The sequence below is a fragment of the Cyrtonyx montezumae genome, unplaced genomic scaffold, assembly GCF_038088225.1.
Source record: "Cyrtonyx montezumae isolate F1298 unplaced genomic scaffold, pur_monq_1.0 scaffold_2, whole genome shotgun sequence".
Classification (NCBI taxonomy): domain Eukaryota; kingdom Metazoa; phylum Chordata; class Aves; order Galliformes; family Odontophoridae; genus Cyrtonyx; species Cyrtonyx montezumae.
Window position 1 is genome coordinate 61,068,977 of NW_027071936.1, and position 10,873 is coordinate 61,079,849.

Sequence of the window (10,873 nt, forward strand, 5' to 3'; positions counted from 1 at the left end):
TGTTTATGAGCACCAGTGCAGCCAGGCTCTTTGCTTCAATGGCATCCCACCAAGGCTGGCAAGTTCTGTAATTGTTTTATCTGATACATCATCTTGTGAACTTTAGCTCCACAGACTGATCTGTGCCACAGCAGGAGCATTTACACTTCAACATATTACAATGAATAATCAATGATGTGGGTCTCAAACACTACAACGGGACCTTGTTTTACTGCATCTTCATCCTATTGCTTCTTCTATAATTTAATCACTAGTTTTTCAAAATATTTCACATGGAGCTCAGATCACATTTCTAATAAAAATCTTACCTAACCCCAGATTTCGTTCTCGAAAATAATTTCATCACCAAACATTGATCTTCTGTCCCTTGGTGTACCTATTATTGAGCTAGGCAGAGCCTGGAGAATGGGACAACATTTACTCTATTATGTTTTTAATGATGGCTAAGAAAAAATGGAGTTCCAATATTGCCTTCCAAGGCCAAGTACTGGTAAAGATAATTATTTTAAAATGCAATTTTTCCAATTTATTATGTGTTTTGGCACAGACAGAAGACATCAGTATTTAGTTACGAGGTATAGACCAGGAAAGGTTTCACAAAGACAAATGCTCATCTCTGTTGGCCAACTTCGCAAGATCGCCATGGGCTTCTACAGAGTCACACGGAAACCTGGCTGTCTTTTACACACAGCAGAAGAAAAATGTTAAAGCGTCTATGAAAGTCTACTCCAGCGTAAGAACTTGTTATACAAAAAAGTAAATAGGCCTAAAATATACTGAAAGAATTGGCTTGCAGATGTGTTTTTCCTTTGTTAGCTTTGTATTTGTGCTGCAAAAGGATACAGGTAGGAGGAAAGCAGCGCTTCAAGCTGTAGTTTTTCAGACATTCACTCCAAACATGGATGAATATATAATAGCTCCAATTTGTCACGGGAAGCTGAATACCAAAGTTCAAAACAAGATCAAATTGTTATCTTGCACCAAGTTAAAAATAGGACAAGTTAAAAGGCTGGAGACAAAACTAGAAACTGAACCATCACCTGTTGAGTAACCCTTGTAATTTAACACGTGCTTTAAGTCGTGTATTTTATCAGCTCCAAATTATGTCAAATACCAGAATGTGTAAAAATGGTGTCTGAAGCGAGGGTACCCTGAAGTACATATGGGCCAGCACTTCACTTTTCCATACTTAGTGTTTCATGGCAATGAAATTAAATTGACTAAAATCAAGATTTTCAAGCATTTCCTTCCACGTGTTGCTCATCACAATGGAAGCTGTCCTTAACATTGGCAGAAAGTAGAAAAACATTACTTTTGGTCCAACCATAATTAACAGGTGTTTGCTTGCTGCACACAAAAATTAGGCTTTGGAAAAGCCTATTTCATGCTTCAGACAGAAGTAGCTTTTCAAACGTACCAGAGACTTGGTACATTACCTGGTGCTGAAGTTCAGAACTGCTTGTGAGCAAGGTAATGCACAGTGGACTACATGCATTGAGCTCTCATCACCACACACAAGGTATAAGCACAGATGGTTCGTTCTCCAGGAAACTTGGGTATTTTCATGGTTTGCTGATCCTCAGAAGGGCAACAGAATGGAGAATGATCTAAGTTTCCTTTCTAACATGTTCTTGCTGGTGCTAGAAAACACAAAACTATGCTGGCCATCATCAACTTGATAAAATGACTAAAAATAGTGCCTGGTATATCATTTTTATAATTTCTGTCAGTGTAAATTGAAAATTGCAAGTACATTTATATAGCTGTTTTATCACCTCCAGTGACTGCAAATCATAGAGAAGCTAATTTGTAGTGAGGGGTTAATTCAAGTAGTTTCTCTCTTGTCCTTTAAAAACCTTCTCAGAACCGAAGTCTTCTCAGTAACCGTTAATTTTACAAGATCACTAACTGACCCATTGGAAAGGCCACTGTATTTACAACCTGCAGGGTGACTACTGACACACCAACAAGGATCTCCTCACTCAGCCGCCAAAGACTCCACAATTATTTGCCAAAGGAAATTTGGACTCCCGTGCCAAGCTCCAATGGGAATTTTTTTCTCCCTCCACTTTAACCACACGGCTCCATTTAGTCCACTTATCCTGCTTGGCATATTCCCTCTCCACCTTCTCATTTACACCACCAACACGTGGGTACATCCTCGGGGAAAGCATTTTTTAAAGCTACATTCCAACTGGAAAGCGATGCCTTCTAGAAACACGGACTTACTTATCCACTTAGATCCACTTCAGTATCTCCATTCTTTCTTCACCCAGAGGCTGAATAAAAGAATTATACCAGATCATATTTACTCAACCATAAGGTCATTTCATTTGTCTTTGCAGAAAATGAAACACTTCAAACAGTACACCACAAACACAGCATTACAAAATGCAGTCATCATCTATGGCTTTATTACTACCTCCATCACACGTTTCTCCGTGGATGTCTGTTTAGCCAACACTAGGGTATCTGCTGCTTTCAGCAATACCACTTAATGGTGCTTCTCATTGTGCAGCATGGCACTCCCAAGGAGAGGCAAAACTTCCCCCCAGGAAAGGCAAGGTGTTTTGCTTCATTCTACACAGAAAACAACGTTTGCAAATTACATGCATCCAGCCATCTTCTGTGTGGAAAACCTAAGAGACATGGTTGCAGTTACGTAAGTAGGAATGACCAGAGGTGAGCAAATAGTGCTTGTATCTTCTGATCATAAACTACGTCCTTGATCCAGAAATCTGCCCAGAGCAGGTGAACTTTCATATATGCATGGTTTCTGTGCAGTCAATAGGCTTTGATCGACCACAAGGAAAGACATTCATTTATCAGTCCACAGAAATAAGGCCTTGCCTTGCAAGCACACTGACACGGGTGGAACAAAACACAGGCTCGGTGCAAAAAGTGAGGGGTGAATGGGCAACAAACAATAGGACACTGAAAACAATCCCTTCTTTCCATTCCTATCCTGCCTCGCTCGTGTGACATTTTGGAAATGAACTCATACATGTACACAAGTACACACATACAAACATATATATATATATACATACAAGTCTACATCCACACAGATAAGTTTCATCACCCAAATAATAGAAAGCAAACCCCCACCCCAATAATTTCCCAGTCTAAATTTAAAGTTTTTTCAGGTTTGCACGCAGCCGTAATTTAAATGCAGTCTTCTCATCTGCAGAGCAACCACAGGCTTCACAGAAAGCATGTAGCCCTCTTGATTGTAAAGATGGTATTTTCCCATTCTTATTCGCAGGAAATGTATTTTACATTTAACCTCAACTGTATAAACTGCTTTAATTCCACACCCTCAAAATATCACGGCCTGGTTTTCTTCTGACATTTTCAAATAACACGTGATAAATTTATAGCCTTTACTGTATTTTCCATATCTGATTTTTTCTTAGCGTGCACGAGGTTGGAATTCCTGAAATCACAGCAATCAGCCACACAGTCTCCAGGAATACCCAGAGCTTTTACATGTAAGCTCTGTGGAAAATTGTCTTATTTTCTGATGGCTACAAACAAGATGGAATCTCAGCGTGTTCTAAGAAATGGGACATAGACACTCCCTGCAACAACCAAAAATTGCATATACGCTGAGTATGGAGCCCAGAATAGCCCTGCAAAACAGTGCTTTCATTTAATGATCGCATCCACACTATGAAACTGAGGAGTTTATTAAGATCGATATGCTGCATTTCCTAAGCAAAATTCCCTGCAAAACAAGCAAAGAATTGCCTCCACATCTGCAGAGATCCTCCCCATGTACGCAGATTTTGGTGAAGAACCCATTGATTCTTTCAGCTGAAGCCACACACTCCATGTTTAAGGAATTGCAGTGAACATGTAAGTGCACACAGCTCAACAGCAAAGACTCCTTGTGAAATCTGTTACAAACTTCATTGCCAGCCTTCAGTGTTTACATTTACCTTATACTCAGATGTCTTTTCATACAAATAAGCCAAACAGATCTGCCTTTTTTTTTTTTTTTAAGCAAAGAAACACGGAGATCTCGTTGAGTTTACTCACTGCCAGCGGCACTAGCTCCTAAATCTACGAGTCGTTATAAACCAATTTTAATGCAAATGTCAATAAGGAAACGCACAAAACACACGGGCAATGAGCAGTACCAGCCTCCTGCCTGCTTAATGGCTGGGAGCAAGAGGCCTGTTTTCTCTGAAATCTGTTGAAATACAGTGTTTACTACCCCTGCACTTCTACCAGAACGCACTCCTCCTTCCACCCGACATCTTTAAAACACAAAACCGAAATGCAAGCACAAATACATTCAAGTAGTGTGGCGAATTCCCTCCTCCACCCCCAGAGCGGTAAAGCCACAGCGGATGAGCTGTAACTATGGCCTTGGGAATACAAGTTCCCCAGGCTCTTTACCACACAATTCAAGTTGCGTGAGCCCCATCCTCTCCTTAGCGAGGATAGAGACGAGGAGCCCGCAGCCCTCGCAGGAGCGTTTCCTCCCGTGTGCTCCCAGCGAGGCTCGGGCGCAGGATGGTGTAAGTGGCAGCAGGATCATCGCACCAGCGTTCAGAGGAGGAATAAATCAAACATGGCTGCTTCCCCCTCCATACATCTCCCGAGTTACACGCACTCCCGCTGCCGGGCGAGCCGGTCCTACCCGCGGCGAAGGGCACGGAGCACCTTCCCCAATCCCAATCCCACGGCCACGGGGGCAACGCAGCCGCCCCACACCTCTCGGGGGAAGGGGCTGCGGTACTGGGGGACGGCTTTTTGTGTGTGTGTTTTTCCCCCATCCCACCGCCTCATTACCCCCCCCCTCCCCCCTCCCGCTTATCCGTTTTGCTATCCGCCGTGCACTGATTGCCCCCCCCGACCCAGGGCGCTTGATGCAGCACCGAGGAGGAGGAGGACGAGGAGGAGGAGGAGGGAGGCAGAGGGGGGACGGGATGAAGGCGAACAGCATCGCTGCTGCTACCGCCGCCTCCTCCTCCTCTCCTCCCTTCCTCCAGGAGCGCAGCCCGCCCGCCCGCCCGCCCGGCCCCACCGACCTGTGGCCTAGTGCATCCTTGTCCCCCGGGAGCCGGGCGGAAGCGGGAGCTCAGGGCCGGGGAAGGCGGCGGGAGCAGAAGCGATTCGGTAACGGCGGCGGTAACGGCGGCTCCGGCGATCCTGCGCGGCAGCCCCGCCCCCTCCTCCGGCCAGAACCAGCGCGAAAAATCCGGCGCGCTGATTGGTCGCCGCCGCTGCGCTGCCCCCGGAGCGGCTGTTTCAAATCCCCCCGCACAGAGCCGCCCGCACGCGCGGCCCGGAGCGGCGCCCGCAGTGTGCGCGGGGCGGCGGGCGCGGCAGCGCTCGGCGGGCGCTGCGTTCATGGGAGCGAGGAGGAAAAGGAGGGCGGGCCGGGACGGGGAGACAAGGGAGGGAAGGGAAGGCCGTGCGGCGAGGTGGGGCCGAAGGCGGGAGCTGCCCGGCCCCAGGTGGGTGAGAGCGCGTCGTGGGGCCTGGAGCGGTGCATCCTTCCTCGGATGCGGAGTGCTTCCCCGTACCGCGCTCGTGGCGTGCTGTGCGGTGAGTGTGCCTTCCTCGGCAGCCCTACACGTAAGTTCTCGTGTAAAAGGAGGAAAAAACAAAACAAGGGCTTCAGGATGTCTGTAGGAACCCAGGTGTGCCTGGCTGCGGGTTATCTGGGCTGCGCTCGGGATGCTGCTCTGTGCTGGTGAAGACCTTGCTCCTTGGAGAGGTCAGTGGGAGGTGATGGAGGAGCAGCACTGTCCTCCCCAACGTGAGCACCTGAGCCCCACAGAGGCTCCCAGTGCTGCTACCTATGAGAGGTTGCATGCCTGTGCCTTAATGGTGGTTGTACCTTCCTTACACTGGCAGTTAGCATCCGAGCAGTTTGTGCTTACTGCTAATTACTTAGTAATAAGAAAGTTAATCAGGGTCTGATTAATACTTTAATCAGCTGAAGGAGACCTATCTGTGGTGATAAAGGTATCTTGTTTCACAGCCTTTCTGTTAAAAAAAAAAACCACACAAAAACCCCGTGTTTCAAGGTGTTAGCTTTCTGGGTCTTAGCTTCTGGATTTCAGTTGTATGGTATTAAAGTGTTGTGCCAGGGAGGTTCAGGTTGGATATTAGGAATGGTTTCCTCTCAGAAAGAGTGGTCAAGGTTTGGAACAGGCTGCCCAGGGAGGTGGTGGAGTCACTGTCCCTGCTGGTGTTCAAGAAAAGGGTAGAGGTGGCACTGAGGGGCATGGTCAGAGGGCAAGGCAGGGATGGGCTGATGGTTGGACTAGATGATCTTAGTGGTCATTTCCAGCCTTAATGATTCTATGGTTTTTGGAAGTAGCTAATTTGAGTTAAATGCCATTGGCAAGTTTCCAGCTTCTTCAAGTTCAGTTATGTTTACAGAAAAGAAATGCTTTCTAATTGAAGATAGAGGCAAGTATCAGTACAAATTAATAGGCATACAAGTGTGTGGATCCTGGAGTTTTGCTGCAGAATTGCATGTGTAGGAGCACTTTTCTTCTATAGTTAAGCAATAAAGTGGAAAGAAAGCCTGAAGTATGGTAAATGCTCAAGAGTGCTGCTGTTTTCTGTTAAAAAAAGTTTGTTAGAAATGAAGTTAGTTATCAATAATATGCTACAAATGCGTTCTCTACTCTTTCAGCATCGTGTACTGTGCTCAAGTTTAGTAATAAAAATTATTCCATTTACAATTTTTAAAAAGAAAAAGAAACAGGATTATTTATTCTGTACTTATTACTAATCTATAAGATCCTCCAAATAACAGTTCTCATGTTTGTCTTCTCTGCCTGTCATTTCAGATTTAAGAGGAGGGATTTTGCTATCATGGCCAAGGTGACACGAAATCTTCCTTGCACCTTTCATTTCATATAGATAATTGGCCTTGTCTTGTCTGCACTATTGAGATTTGCAACCATGTAATTGTGTCTTTAACTGGAATGGAACTGACTCATACTGTACATAGACACTGTTGTGAATTTGAAAGTTAAGGCCCATTTAGAGATAAACTGCATGTGCAGTCTTTTTATTCCAAAACCAAAGTACAATTTTCTGTCAATTTTTGTCTGTTTTCTTGAGCTCAGACCAAGATACTCAAGTCTGTTTTTCTATAGCAGTACACAACAAGGCTGATTCTCTCGAGTAGCTGTTTATATTATGCTTTTTGAAACCTGAGTTTAAATTCTGATATACAGGTGTAAATGGCTGCACGCACAGTGCAGAACGAGGGTAGGCTGACAAATAGGAGTCACAGTGCCTTGTTTTTGAGTGATGGCCTTGAAATAATTGAAGTAAACATCCCCTAATCTGTTTCTGCTGGTTGCAAATTTCCAGACTGAACCTCTAGGGCTGTTTTACCCTTTCATTAGCTGTTCTTGCAGTTCTGAATCAGCCGGTATTTTTTATCAGTTAGATGTTTCTCAGATAGCAGAACAGGTCATTGAAGATAAATGATGTATAGCTAGAGCAGATCACAGTATTCATTTATTGAGTCCTGTTTCATTTAGTATCTAAGATTTTATTCCTCTTTACATTCAACTTCTATTAACAAACAGTATCAAGATCAATATCTCTGCTCAACTCAATAGTGGAATTTAAATAAATGTAGCAGTTGCATATTGTTCTAGAAACATTTAAATGTTTGGGAGATTACTAATTAGTTACTAGGCTCAAGGATAATTTGCAATTTAAACACTTTTCCAAGAACATTTTCACTATTTATTCAGCAGTAAGGGTAGTCAGTGCCCTTGGCCTTAGGCATGCATTAGGATACTCTGAGGTTCTAAAGCAAAGGAAGATAATTATTTTTGTTGCCACCACAGGGACAGGCTGTGCCTGAAAGGGTAAGGCCTGTGCTGCATTTGGTGTAGTTTCACTGCATTAGACAGAGCTCTGAAACAAATTGAATGTGCATGGCACTATTCCACGCAACAGTGCAAAAATCTCTCCCCTGAGAGTCTGGTCAGCCCTGCTAACAAGGGGATGGGGCACATTTTGGGGCATCTTTCACTGTTAGAAATAATGGAGTTTTGCTTTCTCTGTACTAAAGCTTTGCCTTTCTCATGCCAAAGGCCAAACAGAACAAAGGTGCTGTTACAGCAAGCACGTTTAATCTAATTGTAGATCTTTGTGGTAAAAGCTTCAGGTTTATATTTATCTCCTGCACAGATCCTGGGGACTGATTGCTCTCTGAATTCTTCTCTGAATCCCTTTTTATTTTTGTTTCAGTTATGGGAGTGCAGTTGACAAATTAATCAGATCTAAAAAAGGTAGTAAAACAGCACAGCCTATCCACAGTTTTTACTGTCCGACAGGTGTTTAATGAGATAAGAGATGTACTAGACTGCTTAGAATCCACAAATGTAGATACCTTTTGTTTTGTATCACATTTTCACCTTTTAAGGTTAAACACTGAATACATTTGTAGTTCTAATTAAAAATGTGAATGCACTGGGAGAGTTAATGCTGCCTGTTCTGTTTTACGGTAGCACTGATGCAGAGAAATCTTCCCAGTGTCATCCTTCATCACTGTTACTGCTCTTTCATGCTGTCAGTTGGTAACCCATCACCTGAGCTCAGGCTTCAGCTAGCAGTCTGTGATTTTTCTTAGGATTAACATTGAGCAATGGTTATTTCCAACCTGCCTGAACGCTGTCTGAGTCTATCCATAGCTGTGTTAGGTATAGATAGAGCCACTGATCTGTCAGTCCATGTGTTGTCAAGACTGCTAAGAAAAAATCTTCATAAGCATGTGTGCATTTGTCTTCAGCCATGCAACATGCTGTGTTCTGCTGCTGAATACATAGAGAACAAGCTGCTGATGTAAAATTAAGAGTGACTTAACAAAGTATTTCCAAATATTTTGCATTGACTGAAGCACAGTAATACTAAAATTGTATTTCTAAATGAATCCTCAGGAGTCTACATTTGGTATTAATTTGAATGAAAGCTCATTGGAAATGATAACTTTAAAATTGGCTATTAGAATTCCTGCAATGTTAAGTAATTAAAAAAATGAGAAGGAATAGGGTTTTCAGACTTCTTTGCATGTTTTTTTTACAGTCTCATAAGAAGGGAGCAATAGCATTTTTAATTGCAAGTTGATTCTTCAGGAAGAAGAAAATAATCTGCTTAGAGAATTTCTAACATAATTAGGCTGTCCAAATGAGAGACATCTGAAATGCAACTATACCTCATAGCTCAAATGCTGTTCAGAGTAAGAAATTAAAACCTCAGTGAAAACAGACAGTTAAATGTGAACCTCCTTCATACTATGAGTTATATACCAGTCTGTTCAGCACACTCATTTTTTCTGTGGGGAAAATAATGGGAGTAAATGTCACTTCTTGCAAATAAGCTATTTCAGTTTGCATCATTTGTGCTGAGCAGAAAGAAGGGAAGTGTCACTGAGGGAGCAAAAGGTAGAGGAATGTTGAAGATATGGTGGAGTGGGATACGTGTTCAGGGGAAAGCAGAGGCTGGGAGAAAGGAGAACTGAGGACCATATCCCTGCTATTGCCCTATACTGGGATGATAAAGAGCTGTATACCAATTCTAAGTAGCTAATGTACTCCAGCCTGGTGTAAGTAACTTCAGTGCACTGATAAATTAGTATGAAAGACATAATTTCTATAGATGATATTGAAGTTATTTACTTAATTTAAACACTGCTGACATATAGAATAAAATAAACCTATGTAGGAATAGTTTGATTAAAAATCTTAACTCTGCATAATATGCCCCTGTGTTTATAAACAATCTCATTTAAAAATATAAATACTGAAATTCATTAATAATCACAATTAATGTTTGGCTTGGGAGTGGAATTACCATTCGCTAGAATGTTTGCTGTAAGTTTCTAGATCTCAGCTTGTCAAAACTAGAGCTCAGCTCTAACTCTTAGCTTTTAAGGGTCTACACTGTAGGTTTTACTGTTGTCTGTTACATTTCAAATCATAACCTTATGCTTAATCTTTGCATAATTACTCTTCATTGATAAACACCAAGTGGTAAGCTTCATATTAATGTCTCAATGGTTTTTTTCATTCTGGCAGAGAAGTGACTATTTCTATTTCTACTGTATGCCAGTGCCAAAGAGTAAAGTTAGTTAAGGGCTGAATAGACCAGATAGATAATGCTAGTTCTGTTTTCAGCAGACTCTAATGCAGTGTTTTATTTTGCACGTATATTAATCTTTGCTGCCTCAGTGCAGAATGGTAAGGGTAACTATGTCAGTCCTAAAGGTTAATTTCATTCTTCTTTAAGGCATGCCATTATTCTGTTAACAGTAATTGCTCTTTTTTGAGTGATTAATTTCATTGTATGAACTGTTTCTAATTATTTTGGTGGCTGGCAATTTCCTGGACTGAGAAACTGTAGCTGTGATCACATCCCATTTACTCAGTATCTATGCTTTGAGAAGAATTCTCACTGACAGACGTTTTCAGAAATATCCACTGGTTTTGAGGACTGTTTGGAAATTTATGTAAGATTTCCAGCACCTGTTTTATATTGCTGTTGGGTACTTGCAAGTGTACTTGATGAATAAGGGCCAAGCAACTGGATTTGAGCCATAGGATGAGCAGGCTTGCAAATGCAGGCCTAACTGTTAAATTATCACCTGTCCTGTTTTTGCTGTGAAAACTGAAACGAGTAGGATGTGTTTCTTGCACATTTTACCATGTTCTTACACTGTTCTTGAGCTTTGATACGTTAGCTTCTCTAAGCTATGTTTATTCGCTTCAGTTATTGTTAATGAGCCAGAGCTTACACTTTGCAAATCAGTGGAGGCATATTAAGAGATGCTTGGTGAACAAGCCCTAGCAGGAGGTGCAAGGAGGCTGCTGAGCTGCCTGCA

General features: G+C 42.5%; 1 protein-coding gene across 1 annotated transcript in view; it reads right to left on the reverse strand.

Annotated features, from left to right (window-relative positions):
• Positions 1-5,150, reverse strand: part of NSD2 (nuclear receptor binding SET domain protein 2) — a 71,626-nt gene extending 66,476 nt beyond the window's left edge. Inside the window, exon 1 of the mRNA XM_065735883.1 lies at positions 5,040-5,150. The gene's annotated coding sequence lies outside the window, so the exon portion shown is untranslated. The remainder of the gene's footprint in view (positions 1-5,039) is intronic.
• Positions 5,151-10,873: the final 5,723 nt, after the last annotated feature.